General features: G+C 39.8%; 1 long non-coding RNA gene across 3 annotated transcripts in view; it reads right to left on the minus strand.

Annotated features, from left to right (window-relative positions):
* Positions 1–387: 387 nt before the first annotated feature.
* The window catches only part of LOC140708199 (uncharacterized), a 33,752-nt gene continuing 18,220 nt past the window's right edge, over positions 388–15,919 (minus strand). For 2 of the 3 annotated variants that reach the window (XR_013537317.1, XR_013537319.1), the window contains one exon: positions 14,975–15,573. This is a non-coding gene — a long non-coding RNA (uncharacterized LOC140708199). Of the gene's footprint in view, positions 968–14,974; positions 15,574–15,919 lie in introns of those variants that run through there. The other variant, XR_013537318.1, reaches the window with a different exon arrangement.

Here is a 15,919-nt window from a genome sequence, read left to right on the forward strand (position 1 = left end):
CTCTTCCCAAACCCCCCTCAATGAAAATCGACTCCCCCTTAAGCTCAAATAAGCAACATCCCTGCGTGCCCCTCCCTGGTTCTCTTTCCTTATATTTTGCCCCTCCTGTCTTCCTCCTCCATGGCTCAGGTGGGCAAGAGGCATCTGCCCACACAGGTCCCCTCTCTCTTCATTGCACTGTCATCACCACGCCTGGAAAAGCAGGAGACTCAGGGGGCACAAAAGGTGCCACCCTTGGCAGCAACTTTAGAATCCTGCCTCAGAGAAAACTCTCATCTTCATTTTCATTATGACAATTTAAAGACAAGCAGATGCTGGGGGTATGTGTTAGTACCTTCTGTTACTTGTAACTATTTTGGACCTACAGGTATGCCTCGGTTTATGAATTTAATGCATTCTCGGGGAAGTTTCATAATGCAAAAAATTCACAAACTGAAATGTGATTTCCATAGGAATGCATGCATGGGGGCGGCACTATAAACCTCCCAGGCACAATGCAAACTTGTTTCATATTGTAGAAAACAATTGTAAACCAAGGCATTATTTTCAATGGATTTTTGTTCATAAACCAAAAATTATGTCAGCCGAGGCATTCATAAACTGAGGTTCCACTGTACTGAAGTTTCTGTACTAACTTCAAGGGCAACCATACATAGAAAGCATTGCAGTAGTCTGTTTTAGAGATTCTGAATGTATGAAGCACTGTTGTTAAGCATTTATTATCCAGGTAGGAGCTCAGCTAGGCAATCAAACAAAGTTGATGAAAGGAACTCTTGGCCACAACAGGTGTTTGTGCTCCCATAGAGAGTTGGGTCCAAGAGTACCCCACAGCTCCACTGGGGTCATTGGTCTGATAATCCTCCCAATAATAGGATCTCCATATTTTCTGGATTCAGTTTCAGCTTATTGATCCATGTCCAGTTCGTTATCAATGCTAGAAAGCACTCCAGGATCTGTACAGCATTACCTGTAGATGAAGAAAAGAACAGACAGTGTTGTGTGTCATCTGCGTATTGATGACAACATACTCCATATCTCCATACGACTTCTCCCAGTGGCTTCATATAGATATTAAAAAGCAGTGGGGAAAAGGACAATCCCTGAGGAAACCAAAATCATCCATTGCTAAATTTGGTGTCTTTGGAATGGGCCTCACAGTAATTTCTTTTAAATTGAGTGGGGGTGAATGACCTTCCCATAGAGACCTATTAATTATTTATCTAGGCCCCTTGCCCCTGTGGGTCATTTTCTTTGGCGGTTTTAAAAGCCAGGATGAGCAAGGATCTACAGAGGAGGTGGCGGCTTCGTAGCCTGCAAGTGTCTTGTCCAAATCCTCAGGCTGTGTTAGAATTTAACTCACTAGACGGTGAATTGGATATCTCCCTCAGATCTACTAGTATCAAAGGAGTCAACATCCCAACAGATGCTTTCAACCATAGATCTAAAATGGGGTATCGGTTCCATTTGGCCATCATTTGGATGTAGAAAGTGTTTTTGACTGGGACAAATAAGGCCATGGCTTAATGGCCTTAAGTTTATTAAAATATCTTCTGGATGCTTTACATTCATCACATACAACTATGAGATGTAACCATTTTCTCAACTGTTATCTTGTCTGCCTCAGCTTCTTGTTATTTCATCCTATGTGAGATACCAAAGGAAAAATAATTGGTGAAAATTCTCAATTCACATTCAGATTCTATTACTATGAATATCAAGAACCAGACACGTAACTGCAACACAGTGTCCTAGTTGAGAATCCTCTCTGAATGTCTGATCTCCTGCATCAGACTTTAATGTATGTTTTACAACCTCAGACAATATCTATCCAGACAATGATTTTTTTAAAAAAATATTTATCTGAACTCACCAGTGAATAAAAGTTAATACTGTTTTGAGTTGGCTTTAGCACATCAGAGCTAGTATCATTATCACTTAAATTGCTATGAGGCACCAATTAACACCTGGCTGATTAGAATTAGTCATGAAGTGATGCAAGGTATTAAGTGACTCCCACACATTAAAAATTGTCACTAAGGTGTCAAAGTTAATTCTTTGTTATTTTTAACTATTTAATTTATAATGCAATCTCTTACCTGCCTGCTTGAAAGTAAGTCCCAGGGGCAAAATCCTTATGTATGCTGACATAAGTCAAACAGCATAAATCTTAATGGAGGGTTGCTGCTAGTTAAGGAGTTGATATTTGTATTCCTCATCATGCACAGTTGTGCGACATGGTACACAGTGAGGAATAAAAGTGCAGATTTCTTAACTAGTGGCAATTAGTTGCTGCTGAAATTTATGCCACTTTACCAAAGTGAATAGCAGTACGCTGATCATTAATTTCAATTAGTTTTACTCCATACAATGTGCGTATCTCTAGTTAGAAGCAACTTCCAAAGAAATAGGCATGTTAGTCTGTTTCAGCATGTCGGCAAAAGAAAAAGAAAAAAAGGGGTGGGGGGAAAAATATTGTACCACTTTAAAGAGTAACAATTTTATTGTGAGCTTTGTAAGTCCCACTGGACCCATTATGCCTCAGACAGGCGTAGGATCCCAGTTAATTGCCCATCAAACTAATAATGAAATATACTGGCAGTTAGAACACATCTGAAAATATTTTAAGCGACATCTGTTTTTATAATCATACAACAACATTTACAATATTTCTATGATTACATTTTTTAAAAAAATATAGTGGCTTTGAGTCTCATTTTCGGGGAGGAAAGTGAGGTATCAAACTACTAAAGCAGGTGCTCTTTTTCAAATGTAGACTATACTAAGGCTGCATAAGAGTAAGTTGCATTGATTTGGTGGGACTTAATTATGAACAGACACACACAAAACTGCACTGTAAGTTTCAACTACAATATGTACCCTGAACTTTTGCATGGTTTCAATGTCTCATCTAAAAGCAGCAGAAGCAATGGAGAGGTGATGGAGAAGAAGCAATGGAGAGGCTTTATGAGGTGATACAGGGATGTTAAATCTCACCCAGGTTATCTCATGGACTCACTGAGAATTACAGAGTTACAGACTGTTTGATTCTCCATCATAAACAATGCTTTTTAAGCAAAACAAAGAGTTATTCCCACACTCATGTTGTTAAGGGCTATCAAGTCACCTTCAACTTATGGTGACCCTATGGATTAGAGGTCTCCAAAATGTCCCGTGATCAACAGTCCTGCTCAGCTCTTGAAAAGCCTGTGGTTCCTTTAGGGAGTCAATCCATCTCATATTTGGACTTCCTCTTTTCCTGCTGTGTTCTACATTTCCCAGCATCATTGTCTTTTCCAGAGAATCTTGCCTTCTCATGATGTGCTTAATGTACAACAGCCTCTGTTTCAACATTTTTGCCTCCAGAGACAATTCAGGACCCACTTCTTCATCTTTCTGGCAGTCCAGGATATATGGAAAGCTTTCCTCCAGCGCCGTATTTCAAATTAATCTTTTTTTTTCCTGTCAGCTTTCTTTACTGCCCAGCGTTCACACCCATGTAGTGTTCTGGAATACAAGAGTGTGGATGATCTTGGTCTTGGTCTCCAGTGATTCATCCTGACACTAATGGCTAAATTAGGTACTCAAGAAATTACAAACAAAAACAAACAACAGTAATTGTGCAAACTCCATACAAACGCGATGCCTGTATAGACAACCAAAAAGACTCAGAAAGTATGAAAAATCAACGAAAGGATGGCATTTTCCTTTCATCAAGAGACATTTTAAAACCAGAGGGGGCAGAATTGGGGCAGCTACAATTTCTGTTGTTAATTATATTTACTCTGGCCATTATAATCAAATTTTCTAGTATATCCACATGACTCACTCCCACCTGTCTTTGAACATGCCCAATAGGAAAAGGAAAAGCAATTGAAGAAAACTGTAACCTGTTAAAGTTCCTGAATGTACATGGGTGAATTTTGAATATTAAGATAGCATGGCATGGGTCAACAGTCTATAGGTCTTGGGGAGTAATCCACCAGATTTTCTTGCTTTCTGATCAGTTGTTCACATAAGCAACAATGAAAGCCAATTAAATCCCATTTCTATTTTCTCTATATATAAAAAATAAAGTCAGAATTCTATTGCCAATTTACAATTGCATAAGGGAAATTGCAAATGTCTTGGTGGTAAATTGCCACTCATTAGTGAGGTGTTGGTTGCATTCCTGGGCACATAGCCAATTAAGTGATTAGGCACTCACACACCAACACAACTAGCACCTTATTTACTCTAATCAATGGGAGACCAATGAAAATTCAAGCTCGGAGGATCAGGAGATGCCTGAAATGTAACCTGTTCTGGTGGCCATCATGGAGGTCCTGGCTTCTGTTAAAGCTCTTGATCAAACCCATTTATGTAATGAACAGACCTGCTGCCAGCCCAGGGCATGCACAAGCTCATCCAGAGGGATGCAGTTGAGCAGCTACTCATTCCTCAAGGTTTCAGACCCAAAGCCCGAGACAAGGGGACAGCCCCTTTGATGTCATGGGGATGGCTCTTGTACAACAATTACAAAATAATGAGAGAGAGATTGAGAGAGAGAGAGAGAGAGAGAGAGCACACCAAGAAGGGAGTCAGACAGGCTATGTGGATTTTCTACACTATCTCCCAAACGAATATTATGTGTGTACCATATATGCCAACATTTTCATGATGAGCCAGAAAGCCCAGTAGACAGCTGTGAACATGGAGGACATGGATGCCCAAGCATTAAAGCCATCAGACCCAAGGAAATCAAACTTGCTCCTCCTCCAGCATCACTTACTTGCAATTTTCCTCTCTTGCCTGGAGGAAGCACAGCAATTCCTTGAGGCTCCAGCTGGTACCCTGAGACTTGACAATGCTGTGATATGAGTGAACCTGCCTATGCCCACCAATAGGCTCATTGCCTGCCTCTAATGCCTATGCCCTTTGTAGTCCTTTTGTCTGGCTCAATGGAAGTGGAGAAACAGCAGAGGCTGAAAAGGCAGGAGGACTATGTGAACAAGCATCTATGAGAGAAGAGGCAGCAGATAGAATTAGATAAGCCAGCATTACTGATCTTTAAGGATGTGTGTGTGAAATATAGAGATGTTCGTATGTCTCTGCTCTCACATCTATATGTAATGGGTACAGGAGTGTTTGAGAGAATGTGTGTCAGGCAAGTAAGTGTTCATGTGCTTTACAGTGAATGTTTTCTGGAAGGTTCTACACATACGCTTAACTGCGTGATCAAACACTTTCTGTAGCAGAAGACCTGGCTCACTGTCTTGAGCTGTCCACTGTGCTTGTGCTTTGAATGGTCTCCTGTGGCTTCACTCTGTGTGTGTGCGCGCGTGCGTACTATTCACCATTTGTACAATTAGTAAATGCTTCTAGAATATCTTATAAAAGCTCAGTTCCTTAACAATGCAACATATTGTTGTATACACAGTGGTGCCTTGACTTACGAATGCCCTGACCTATAAACAATTTGACTTATGAACAGGTATGGCCGCAAAATTTTGCTTTGACTTGTGGCTGGAGCTTTGACAATCGAACAGAAACAGGCAGGGAAAAGGGGCGGGAAATTCAAAAAACCTAACCGTTGGTGGTGAAGAGGCTGCTTCTTTGTAGCTCTTTCGTCCTAACGGTTAGGGAAAGGGAGGCTCAGCCTCCCAGGCTTCTGGTGCCGCCGCCATCGCCACCTTCAGAGGCCTCCCAAGGCTTCCCCGCCGCCATGGGAGACCTCCCGGGGGTCCCCCCACCACTGCCTACCACTGGTCTACCACCGGGAAAGCCTGAAGGTGGTGATCGGCGGCGGGGGACCCCTGGGAGGTCTCCCATGATGGTGGGGAAGCCCTGGGAGACCTCCGAAGGTGGCGATCACGGTGGTGGGGGACCCTTGGGAGGTCTCTCATGACGGCGGGGAAGCCCTGGCCCAGCAGCGGCGGCTAGAGTCCGAGAGGCTTCCTGGCAGCGGCGGTGGAAGTATGGTGCTGCTTTTTGCTTTTAAAAAACTATTTTAAAAAATCTTTTTCAGGGTGGGATTGAGCTGGGGGGGTTATGTTTCTGTTTATTTTGGGGTTTTTTTTGGTAGCGCCAGGGGCTTGCAGTGCTTTTTATTTTTATTTTTGGGGGTATTACAGTATTTTCTTCAGCCGGAATGGATTAATTGGTTCACAATGCATTCGTATGGGAAATGGTGCTTTGACTTAACGAACATTTTGATTTACAGCCACCGTTCCAATACGGATTAAGTCAAGGCACCACTTTATGTCAGTTACACATAAAGCTAGCTGGCTGGATTGCTTAGTAGTTTAGGCATCTGGCTGCAGACTGAGAGGATGGGAGACTGATTCCCCACTGTGTCTCCTAGGGAAAAGCCAACCTGTGTGGCCTTGGGCGAGCTGCACAGTCCCAAGAGCACCCCTAGAAGAAGGGAAGGGAACGGCAAACCAGCTAGAAAATCCCAAAAGGATTGCCATAAATCAGAAACAACTGATGGAACATAGTTATATTGATTACATTGATATAATTATCACAGATGGAAAAGGTTACTCTTGTTTTTACTATATGTGGAGCCTTTGTAGCACAGTAGTTAAACTGCAGTACTGCAACCAAGATTCTGCTCGCAACCTGAGTTTGATCCGGACAGGTTTGAGTAGCTGGCTCAGGTTGACTGAGCCTTCAGTCCTTCTGAGTTCAGTAAATTGCCTGCATAATTAAAGTGTAAACTGCCCAGAGAGTGATTTTAGTTATATGGAGTGATATATAAGCAGCACACTTTGCTTTTATATTTCCCAGAATAATCCAAGTAACAAAAAATAAATAAGTAAAAAATAAAAAAAAACCTCACATCTTCGAATTTCTGGTTTTGACAATAATCTGCAGCTGGATTCATGTACTTGAGCATATTGCTTCAGATCATATCTTCTTGCTGATAGGTGACCGCTATCTGGTATCTCATGCACGAAATAGGCAAGGTTCTGCAATAGTTGCACGCTTAGGATCAAAACAGAGGATACATTGAGAAGGCAATCAAAAGCAAAGCTTCCATAAAAGGATAATTTGTTTATCCTAGCAAGAGGTTTCTCCGTTCAACAGGTTAGCTTCCTTTTATCATGACTGGCCACTGAGAAATAAGCACAGGTTTTGGTTCCTACTCTAGTCCTCTCCATCCCTAAATCATCCTCATACCCTGTGGTGCAGTGGTTAAAACTACAGTAGTGCTGTCAAGACTTTGCTCACGACCCGAGTTTGATCCCAATGGATTCAGGTAGCCGGCTCAAGGTTGACTCAGCCTTCCAAGGTTAGTAAAATGGGAATTCAGCTTTGCTGGAGGGGTGCAAAGTGTTCCTTACACAATACCATTGTAAACCACCCAGAAAGTGCTCTAGCAACAACATAACCTCCAGTTGTATTAGATTGCTGCTCTCACCATTTCCAGCCTTATGGCCAATGATTCGTTGAAACAAACCTCCTTTGTGGGCTCCAAACTTTGACCTACCAAAGTACCCTTACAGGTACTGCTCAGATACACACAATTTGTATTTTATTTTCGCTGTTTGCAACCCTAAGCACAATGGGATGTGAATGTCAACCTCCATAGGAAGCAAATAAATTTTACATCTGCATCTACACCCGCATTCATGCATGCACACATTTTTATAGGTCACACACCACTGTAGATGTTAGGAAAGTTATACGGACCAATCAAAAATTAAAAACTAAGCCAGCTGCAAACAGGCCAATAAAGTGGCAGTTTATGGCATTTCTCAGCACTAAATGCTTTACAGAAAACAAGACATACCATCTCCATGAATTAGCTACAGCACTTGGCATTAACTGTGTTAGTTTAAAGGTTTGCATCGAATCGTTAACCTTTATTATTATCAAGATCCCTATTGCAGATTGTGTTAGACATACCTCATACTGAATGAGCTAATTAAGCCAGATAATACAGTTTTGGAGGACAGGTCAAGAAATTATTTTTCCCAACAGTCTCTCTCATTATATGCAGGATTTCTAGTTCTATTTCAGTTTGAAAACAGATAATATAGACTTAAAATGTGTTTCCTCGGAACAAGCAGGTCCACTGATCTTGAAAAAGGAGCAAAACCACAGAAACCTCCAAACTCTGGTACTCTGTCTCTGCAGCCCTGAAGCTGGGCCGGCCCAATCATTAGGGAGATGGAGGTGGCTGCCTCAGGCAGCAATTGTCAGTTGTCTTGAAAGGACAACAAATTGTTAATTATTTTATTTCTTCTTTTATTTGTACTGCCATGGAGAGAGAGAGGTGCTAACTGGATTTTGTTACCTTAGGTGTCAAAATAACTTGACTGTCCTTGGGTACTATACAGCTTGGGGTTGCGAAGTAGGGAGGGTATTTGCTCTTCAGCCTGAAGCTGTGACATGCCCTGGGCCAACCATCACCCAGAAACACAATGGAGATTTCTGAAAGCCCTGGACTGCAGCAGTGTGATAAAGAAGCCAATAACATATATTCCTTTTCTATTTGGGCTGCATTAATCATTCCTACCTTAAAAGTGGTTAGTTCATCATATGAATTGAAAACACAAGATAGTGTCTAGCTTTGAAGTTATATTTTCAGACAACAACTATCTCTATCCCCCAACAATCATAGCCAGTGGACCAACCTCATATTAGATGGTAAATCTGCATCTATGCTTTGTGTGAAATATGCCTCCCCAAAATATGTGTAGTTTATTTTCCACTCACTTTATTGTAAAACCTTAAATTTAATGAATGAGGCAAGGCAATTGCAGAACAAAAGCAGATCAGATTTTCCTCATCATTCTGTGGTTCTCCATAGTAATGGCAGCCTTGAGAGTCAGCAAATTTGGGGGAAAAAAGGGTCCTTCCAGATAGCGCTTTTTATTGTGTAAGTATCCTTCCCCTTCTACAGAATTTTACAAGTAGGATTCTGCAACCTCCCTGCCTCGTTCATGGACTTTTATGGAGTAGAAGTGTCATCGTGTTCCATTAATAATTCTCCTTTATATTCCAACAATTTATTTCAGCCTTTTTTCTTAGCACAGAAATTCTGCTTAGGAGGAAAAGGCTAGAATACCTTCACAATACCTTTTCTTTGGGAGAACTAAGAGCTACCATCTTAGAGGCATTCAGAGAAGTGGTGGATCAAGGAAGAGTAATAACCCTTTCACACTGCCTGCCACTTCTCTACTTTAAATCAGCTCCCTAAACTGCTTCCTCCCTCATGGAGATTAGGCTTTAGGGATTAATGGAGTGGGTGGAATTTATTCCATTATTCTGTTTATTCTAATGTTATTGTATATATAAAATATACTAATCCACAGGAGACAGAAAAGAATAAACAGAAATATATAAAGGTGGATAGAGTTCTAGTGCCTGTAAAATCAATATGGTTTAAAAGAAGCTGTGTTTTCCCTCACCCCAATATTAGCTGAAGCAGAAGACTTTAATTATATTGTTATGTGTTTGGGGCTTTTTCACTAAAATACTCTCATCCTTGAATGGATCATTACTTTTTATCATAAAAAATGCTTACAGATTCTCCTCTAATTCCCTTTTTTCTTGTCTGATGCCCTAATACACATCATTAGTACCTTCTACAGTCTGGCATAATGTTTTATTTTCCCCTCTGCAAGTCGTTAAATCTCTATTGATTTCAAACAACTGGTTCTTCACGTTACCTGCCTGGTATAAATTAGTGATACATGATAAGAGTTTATTTAGCTTCCTCTCAAATACCATTAATAGTCCCATGTAAATTCCCACACTGAATTTTTGGTTTCACTCTTCGAGTATACCTTCCAGCTTTTGTTACCATCTCCAACAGACACTGATTAGGCTTCTCAGCATAGAAGTATGCAGCTCCAGGGTTCTGCTGAGACAGTTTTTATTTTTAGTTTACTTTCCCTGGAAGAGATGTGTCCTGTCCTTTGTTTTGGTCTGTGTTTGGTGCCCTACAGATAGGTAACACATGAGAAAGGAATCTGGTACAAGACTAAAACTCCTTTAAGGAATTAAAAAAGAAACACTATTATGTGGTCATGGGCTAAATTTAAAATCAGTTAGTGGGTGTTATTGTTGTTGGACCACCAATACATCATTAAAAGGGAAGCTTTTGAGTCATGCAGGATTCTTCGTAACTGAGCACTGTACAGTTCTAATTCCTTTTAAGCTTTACAATGCCCAGCTTGATAAACAGTCTGCAAGGCTCAAAAGCTTGCCTGTTTATGATATGAATTGCTGGATAGCCCAGTAGCTTAGTTACTTGGCAGCAGAGCCAGAAGTTGGGAGAGTTCAATTCCCCACTGTACTTCCTTGACAGGGGACGGACTCAACAACCCTTCAGGCTCTGCAGTTCTTAGATGATGGTGATTTCATCAATCCAGTGAAACATTATACCATCACCACCACTCCAATGAAAACAGCAACCAATTTAACCTGAAAAGTGAAACATTTAAAATGAGCAGCAGCTCATCTTTAACAGGCTCCTCTGTCCTTAATATGGAATCAGCTGGAGGATCCCTTCAGTCAGAGACAGTGCCACAGCACTAGCAACGCATTGCTAGATATTCATACAATTACTTTGCCTCATCTCACAGGCCCAAGATTTAGAGTGATTCAAACAATACTCTTCAAAGCCCAGTACATGGAAGAAAATTGTGCATGGCTCTTTCCTGCCCACCCTGTACAGTGTTCCCACCTTCAAGATAATCCAAAGCATTTGGATAATATTAATAGTAAAAACAGTAAAAATAGTAGATACAACATTTGGTATCATCAGACTAAAACTGTGTAGTGAATATCATGATTAGTATGCACCTTGCAGAAATTAAGATGAACGTTAGAAAAGCTTAGCGGTCAAGTCTATGCTTCGTATGAGACAGAGGTTAAAATCCTGGAGCAGGGCTCTTCTTGAGATCAAAGAAAATGCATGGACACAAAGTATGTACAGTGGTGCCTCGCTTAGCAATGTTAATTCATTCCAAAAAAATCGCTGCTAAGCAATTTCATCACTAAGCGAAACGCGGTTTCCCATTGAAATGCACTGAAAACCGGATAATCCGTTCCAATAGGAACGAATTGCCGTCCTTAAGCGAAAATTGCTATAGGAAACATCGCTAAGCGAAATGCAGTTCCCCAATTGAAATGCATTAAAACCTATTCAATGCATCTCAATGGGGGAAAAATACAACAACAAATTAAAAAAGAGTCAGAACAAAGTCAAATTTGGTTAACAAAGGGTTTATTAAGTGCACTTTATGATTTCAAACATTTTAAACAGTAAACTTTTTTATAAATAACAGAAAAACATTTAAAAAACAGCAAACATGAGGCTGTTTAAACCATCGTTAAGTGAAACAGGGGACCCAAAATTTAATCGCTATGCGAAGCATGGTCCCAACCATCGCTAAGCGAAAATCGCCCATAAGGACCATCGCTAAATGAAGCGCAAAAACACTCTGAAAAGTCATCACTAAGCGATTTCATCGCTAAACGGAGTGCCCGTTAAGCGAGGCACCACTGTATGGGAGATCATATGTATGCTCTAGCCCTGTCCTTAACACACCTGCCAAGGTCACCCGTAACTTTGACACAAATCCTTACAAACTGTCCTGAGGTGGTTTCCCAGGTGAGCAAATTACACATTTAATTTGTGTTTCCTCATCTGACAAGCAAATGCAGATTGAATCATAAGTGATGTTGATTTAGATCAAATTTATTTGAACACAACTGTATTTAGATTTGCAGCCTCTGAAGTAAAGTGGAAATGATCAGCATATGTGCATGACTGTTATGGCTCAGAGTCATGTGTTTATACAAAGGATTACTAAGCATGTTACGAAATGTAAGAAACGTTGTAGCCTGGTTGCTGTCTATAGAAATCCTTATATGGTAAAGAACATATGCAGTGCATATTACAAGCATAGCCGAAGATAGACACCTATGAACTGCTTAGAAAATCACAGTGGTTTAGAAAACTTCTTATATCCTGGTAAATAGAAAGAGCATTGAGTATGAGGGAGTGCACACACAGGACAATATAAATGTAAATAAGGTGATAGATTTTAAAATCTGCATTTAAAGAAAGCAATTTCCCTGATGTATGTTTTTCAAAAGGCATTTGGCAAAGAACCTGGATTAAAGGATAGCAGTATAGTGGAGATTTGAGATCCCATTTCCTGTGTGATGAACACAAATCCTGTAGGACACACACACACACACATTTATGCCAACATTTGCATGTGAAAAGTGACAACCATAAATTTTGTGACCCCCCCCCAAGCCATTCCCATATGCTCTTCACCAAATGTATTTAGGAGACAGTCCACATTCACTGTTCTACTGGAGTTGTCAGATTTCTCATAATTAAGTCAACAAGCAAATATTGGACATTCCACATCACCTTGAAGACTAGGGGTATTAAGAGATTTTGTTATAAGACAGCGGCAGGACATTTTTTTTAACATCCAGGGTGCAAAAAGAATCTTTTCCTTTAGACACATTGGGATGCACTGTTTGAGTAAAATGACAGCCAGTTTGAGCAGAAAGTTTGATCACAGACATCTAGAAAACATACTGATAGCATCACTCATTCCTAAGTAACAATTGACTTTTGGGTTGAGATATTTGCATGAAATGTCTGCTTTAGAAAAACAGTTTGGTTTCTTGTCTAAGATGATTCATAGTGTTTCTCAGATCCCTAGACTATTTATTTAAAATATTTTTACTCCGCCTTTCTCCATAAAAGAACCCAAGTGGCTTACATAATTAAAAAGACAATATTTAAAAGCTAAAAACAGTAAGTGTACACATATTTTAAAAAAGAATGAAATAAATATTATATTGAAACAGTAAATAGAATCAATACTAAAAACACATTTAGAAGCAACAGAGGTTATTTCATCTGACAAAACTGTAATGCAAACTACAATGTCTACATCATGTGTTCGGCAGTGTTACAGATTTTGCAGTTCTCACAAACATTCTCTTGAGCAAGCATGGGTATGCTGATACCCTCTGCTTTTCAGCATACTCAGGAGTAAGTACTGCTGCCTTCAAAGCCAAAACTGCCTCTACCCAGCAAAAAAAAACCCCAATCAACCAAAGAACAACAAGCATCACCACCACCACCCCCGAGCAATGATAATCACAGTTGTGTCTTTCCTATGTGACTGCTCAATATGATTGCTGTGCAACTAACATGCAGGCAGGACTGCTGCAGGAAGATGACTATTTGCTTTTCGTCCACAGGAAATCCCTCTGCTAACTCACATAACATTGTTGTGCTCTGAGAGAGAGAAGCTGTGGCCTACCTACTGTAGTGTCATCCGGTCTGCTTAACTTCGTGCCCCTTCATAATGACCTATATAATTGTTCCTAGCGTTGCCAACCATCCAGTAATTTACTGATGAGTAAGAAACTATTCTGTCAGTACTGAGACCTTAAAAGCCAGTTCGCTCTAGCTCCTGGTATGTAAGCTGTTTCTCTGAGGCTCTATTCCTAGCTGCCTTCACTCCTGCTGAGAATTTGGCAATGTTCCTTCTGTGGGCTCTCAGAATGGCCCAGCAGAGCATGGCCATTGGCCATGTTTGCTCGGGGAGACTTGGGGAACTCCAGTTCCAAAGAGGAACTTTTCCGAGCTCTGATCTTGACCCTGCTTGATTCTCTTCCAGCTCTAGCTGTTTTTAATCACTTAATGTGAACTGATTATTATTATTTTAATTGTGTGTTTTTTACAAATGATACTAACCAAAATAAAAATAAATACCTAAGCATTCTTCCAACTCTGCCTCAGATCTGGCCCTACCTTTTAAGTCGTCATCTTGTCTTTCTTTTCAGCAGCAAGATGCCTTGATCCAGCCTTGTCCTTGCTGTGATCCAACTAGTTCTCTACTGATTCTGCTTGTTCTGGCGATGTCCCCTGGATCAGCCAGAAAAGAGGTAGCTGACTAGTGAGCACTGTAATACAAGGCAATTGAACAAACTTGTCCCTGCATTTGAAGTAGAAGGTACACTGGAAATCAAATGTTTGCCTAGTCCTTTGATTTATTTGTTAATGTTTACTGTTAACTGTGTTAGTCCTATTAAAACAAAGACAGAGTCATAGGACACTATTAAGATGGATCAGACCCATCTGATGAAATATATTTTACCCTACAAAAATGTATTCTACAGTACATTTATTACATTTCTCCTGCAGTTTTTGGGTAGTTGTTCCTGATACTCCTGGTCAGTCCTTCTTTCATGTGAAGGCAAAATGGAGGTAGATTAAGATGTGTTATACAGGCAGGGAAGACTTTGAACCCACAGGATCCAGAGCCTTCTATTTCTCTGGACATCCCCCCAGGACACAAGAAGAAATGCATGTCGGCCCTGAAGCTGCAGCAAATAATTATTGGTTCCCATTGATTCTGTTGGGAAGAAAATCACACCGTAGACCCCAACACATACATAAGAAGAACACAAAGAAAGGTGGCCTTCTTCCTCCCCTCCCTATGTCTGGCAGGGCTTTGGGTCCTCCATTTTTAGATCTCCCCATTCCCAACCAGCAGGATAGGATTGCTGACTTTCGTTTAAGGTGCTACACAACTCTCAGTCTTACTTTTAAAATTTTAAAATTAGCAATGTATATATCATACCCCACCTTCAGCTCTTTGAAAGATTTATTAGTATCAGGGATAAGATATATACTCTGTATGTATGTGAAGTACTGCCTAGCGGTTGTGGTGCTATAATACTGGTACAGTAAGAATATTGTACTGGGGGAAAGCTATCAGGCATTCCTGACTGTTTATTGTAATATGATTGCTGTCATTTGTCAAGGATAATTTCCAAACCTGAGACAGATTTGCTGCTAATGCTGATGTCATCATCACTGTGTACATGGAGCTCTGCAACAGGATTTCAGCAAATAAACTGTTTCTTATAAAAACAACTTTCAAAGGTTTCTACAATAGCTTATCAAAATGGATACAAAATAAATACAAGGCTAAAATACAAGGAATTATTGTATTAATTAGCTCACAAGTTCAACATTGGACTTTTCAATTCAGATTTACTGATAATAATTTTAAGTGGTCATGATATGAAACAGAGAAAATGAACCCTGTACAACAAATAAAAGAAAGAAATTGGTGGAAATTATTATACAAAATTTCTTAAGAAACCATCTGGATTAAAAACAGTCAACTTAACATATAATACTGATATGTATTATATGTTTCAACCAAAATTTAAAACCTTTATACGAACTTTGAATGTATAACATTAACAATAAATGTAACCAAGGAAAACTTAGAAGGACAAAATCACAATGACAGAAAACAATCATCCTCTTTATAATCTTTTATATTAGCCTTAGTACAAAATATGGAGACAGAACGGTTGCCTATAGGCAATATTAGCATTAAGAAGACCAAAATCATGACTATATTAAAACTATACAACTTCAAGCATTGACACTGAAGAAATTGAAATAGTTAAAGATTTTGTATATCGTGGTTTAATCATCAATCTAAATGGAAGCTGCAGCCAATGGATCAGAAGAAGACTGATACTTGAGGAAGGGCGGCAATGAAGGCACATCAGGATTCTCTGAAAAAGAAAATAATGCCGGGAAAGATTGAAGGAAGCAGGAAAAGACAAAGATGAAATATGAGCTGAATTGAAGCCACAGGCTTGAGTTTGCAAGAGCTGAATAGGGCTGTTTCATTGCTTATGTTTGCTTATTCATGGGGTCGTTAGGGACAACTTGACAGCACATAACAACAACATATTACCCTTATAACATTTAGTCAACACATTAGCAAATATCATTAAGAAGGTAACAGCAACATTCCTTAATATTTTGGAAGCACAACATCATCTTCATCATTTGATCAACTGAACAGTTAGTATTAATTTTTAACTTTAATGAAAAGTTAAACAGGTAACAGGGAAG

The sequence above is a fragment of the Pogona vitticeps genome, chromosome 6 (assembly GCF_051106095.1).
Source record: "Pogona vitticeps strain Pit_001003342236 chromosome 6, PviZW2.1, whole genome shotgun sequence".
Classification (NCBI taxonomy): domain Eukaryota; kingdom Metazoa; phylum Chordata; class Lepidosauria; order Squamata; family Agamidae; genus Pogona; species Pogona vitticeps.